General features: G+C 40.0%; 1 pseudogene; it reads right to left on the bottom strand.

Moving 5' to 3' along the window:
• Window positions 1-631: 631 nt before the first annotated feature.
• LOC147736799 (uncharacterized) lies at window positions 632-2,281 on the bottom strand (annotated as a pseudogene).
• Window positions 2,282-3,387: the final 1,106 nt, after the last annotated feature.

Here is a 3,387-nt window from a genome sequence, read left to right as displayed (position 1 = left end):
GCCGCAAACCCGCGCATCCAAAGATCCACCATGGGAGGTAGATCCTTCTCCTACTTGGCAGCCAAGACCTGGAACGCACTCCCCACCCACCTCCGCCTTACACAGAAACACATCTCCTTCAGAAAAGAACTTAAAACCTGGCTATTCGATAAATAATGAACCCCTTCCCCAAGCGCCTTGAGACCCTCTGGGTGAGTAGTGCGCTATATAAATTCTGGAACTTGAACTCTGCATTTTTTACTGAAACATTTCTGGCATTCAGAGCACTGATAAGGTTTTTCCCCAGTTTGGGTTCTTATATGATGAGTGAGACTACTTTTTTAATGAAATATATCTGGCATTCAGAGCACTGATAAGGTTTTTCCCCAGAGTGGGATCTGAAGCATAACACTGTCTTTCAGATTCAAGCTTTTATGGCATAAGGATTTTCTCCAGTGTGGAATTTCTCATGGTGAGATAGCATTTTTCTCTGCAGCTTTTCTGGCATTCAGAGCACTCATAAGGTTTTTCATCAGTATGGAGTCGCTTATAGTTAGTGAGGCTGTGCCTATCAAATAGGAATTTCTGGCATTCACAGCATGGGTAATGTTTTTTCCCTGTGTGCGCCTGCTCATGTAGAGTGCGATTGAGTTTAAAATTGATGGTTTTCTGGCATTCAGAGAGCTGCATTATTTTGATGGTGTGTTTTCTTATGGCGCTTGTAACCATCTCTACCTCTGAATATTTTCTGACATTTAGAGCACTGATAATTTTTTTCACCAGTGTGGATTCTCACATGTTCAGTGAGATGGGATTTTTGGCTGAAACATTTTTGGCATTCGGAGCACTGATAAGGTTTTTCCCCAGTGTGGATTCTTACATGGTAAGTGAGACTGCGTTTTTTACTGAAACATTTCTGGCATTCAGAGCACTGATAAGGTTTTTCCCCAGTGTGGGTTCTTATATGCTGAGTCAGACTGCTTTTTTCACTGAAACATTTGTCGCATTCAGTGCACTGATAACGTTTTACCCAAGTGTGGGTCCTTGTATGTTTAGTGAGTCTCATTTTGTCACTGAAACATCTCTGGCATTCAGAGCACTGATAAGGTTTTTCCCCAGTGTGGAATCTCACATGTGCAGTTAGAAGTGATTTAAGTTTGAAATATTTTGGGCATTCAGAGCACTGATAAGGTTTTTCCCCAGTGTGGGTTATTGTGTGTTGAGAAAGACTTATTTTGTCTCGGAAATATTTCTGGCATTCAGAGCACTGATAGGGTTTTTCCCCACTGTGGGTCATTATATGCAGCGTGAGATGTCTTTTTTCATTGAAATATTTCTGGCATTCAGAGCACTGATAGGGTTTTTCCCCAGTGTGGGTTTTTATATGCTGCGTGAGATGGCTTTTTTCACTGAAACATTTCTGGCATTCAGAGCACTGATAAGGTTTTTCCCCCGTGTGGAATCTCACATGTGCCGTTAGAAGTGATTTAAGTTTGAACTCTTTTGGGCATTCAGAGCACTGATAAGGTTTTTCCTCAGTGTGGGTTCTTGTATGCCGAGTGAGCCAGCTTCTTTCACTGAAACATTTGTGGCATTCAGTGCACTGATAAGGTTTTTCCCCAGTGTGGATCTTTGTATGCCGTGTGAGACTACTTTTTATACTGAAACATTTCTGGCATTCAGAGCACTGATAAGGTTGTTCCACAGAATGGGTTATTGCATGTCGAGAAAGACTTTGTTTGTTACAAAACCTTTCCTGGCATTCAGAGCACTGATAAGGGTTTTCCCCAGTGTGGAATCTCAAATGTGCAGTTAGAAGTGATTTACGGTTGAAATGCTTTGGGCATTCAGAGCACTGATAAGGGTTTTCCCCAGAGTGGATTCTTCTATGCCGAGTGAGACTGTTTTTATCAATGAAACATTTCTGGCAATCCGTGCACTGATAAGGTTTTTCCCCAGTGTGGGTCCTTGTATGTAGAGTGAATCCTCTTTTGTCACTGAAACATTTCTGGCATTCAGAGCACTGGTAAGGTTTTTCCACAGAGTGGGTTCTCATATGTTCAGTGAAATAAGATTTACGGTTGAAACTTTTTTGGCATTCAGCGCACTGGTAAAGTTTTTCCCCAGTGTGGATTCTCATATGCTCAGTGAGATAAGATTTACGCCTGAAACTTTTGTGGCATACTTTGCACGGAGAGTGGTTTCCCCCAGTGTGGATTCTCATATGCTCAGTGAGATAAGATTTACGCTTGAAAGTTTTTTGGCATACTTTGCACTGAGAGTCGTTTCCCCCAGTGTGCATTCTGTCAAATTCTGTGAGATAAGATTTATGGCTGTATCTTTTTTAGCATAGGTAACTTTTCCACAACTTTGGTTATTTTGCATCGATTTTAGAGTCAGGCTTGTTTAGATAATGTTCAGCATTTATCTCTAAAAGAAATTGAGTGTAATCTTCTTAACATTTGAATTGAACAAAATATGTCTGGAAGCAGCCCTGTAACACCTGTTGAAATTTTTTCTAGCAGATAATAGTCTTTAGGTAATAGCCTCTCCGGAAGCAACTTATTTTGTGACTGAAGTTTTTCTCGAATCTATTTGTATAGGTTCTTAGCAATGCAGTAATAAGGTGTTAGTCTGATATTTAACGATTAAACTAATAATTACCTTTTTGCACTGACATAATGGCAGTAACTGAGGGCGTTAGAACGTGCAGAGTACTATTGTGGATCACGAGTCTCAGAACATCAGTTCCTTTTACCCTTTCTATGTTTGGTGTAAGGTTAAGGTTTGTAGTTCTGAAGATGAGGTTTTATTTACATTAGCTATAGCGCAACGGTGCTCCTGTAATCCATTTTTATATTTAACAGTTTTACATACCAGTCCTGCACAACAGATAATGTTGAGGCGATTACATAGAATTACAGAACAGTACACAATGAAAAGGAAACCATCTGAGATGGTCATGAACACAATAAAGTGGTGAATTTGTAAGGTTTTCGCAAGAGTGAGTAGTGTGCGTCGAGGTGTTATATCCCGAGGCAGATAGTCTCAAACTTGCGTAACTGGTTAAAAACAGTTGTTGAACAAAGGTGATTTTCCAATGTTTTGATTGTTAACGTGTCAGCTTCGGAGACTTCTTTCAGCGTCTTTTCTTTGATGGTATCCAGAAGAAACCTTTAGTTGTAACTTTCTTTTATGCAGTGTGTGCTTCCTCTCTAGAATTACATGATGCTTTAGATGAACGTTATTCTGTCATGCTGAGGCAATTTATCTTTCTGATAATATTTCAGATGAGGATGCTGAAGTGGTCTTTCTACACTTTTTCTGATGCTGTGTGCACAGATATGGCTTTGCTCTGGGTTAATGAAATGCAAAATTAGAGACTTCACTTACAGGTATAGTACTTTC

Source organism: Lissotriton vulgaris, chromosome 1_2 (assembly GCF_964263255.1).
Source record: "Lissotriton vulgaris chromosome 1_2, aLisVul1.2, whole genome shotgun sequence".
NCBI classification, from domain to species: Eukaryota; Metazoa; Chordata; class Amphibia; order Caudata; family Salamandridae; genus Lissotriton; species Lissotriton vulgaris.
Note: the sequence above shows the minus strand (reverse complement) of the source record. Positions and strands in the feature narration are given on the sequence as shown.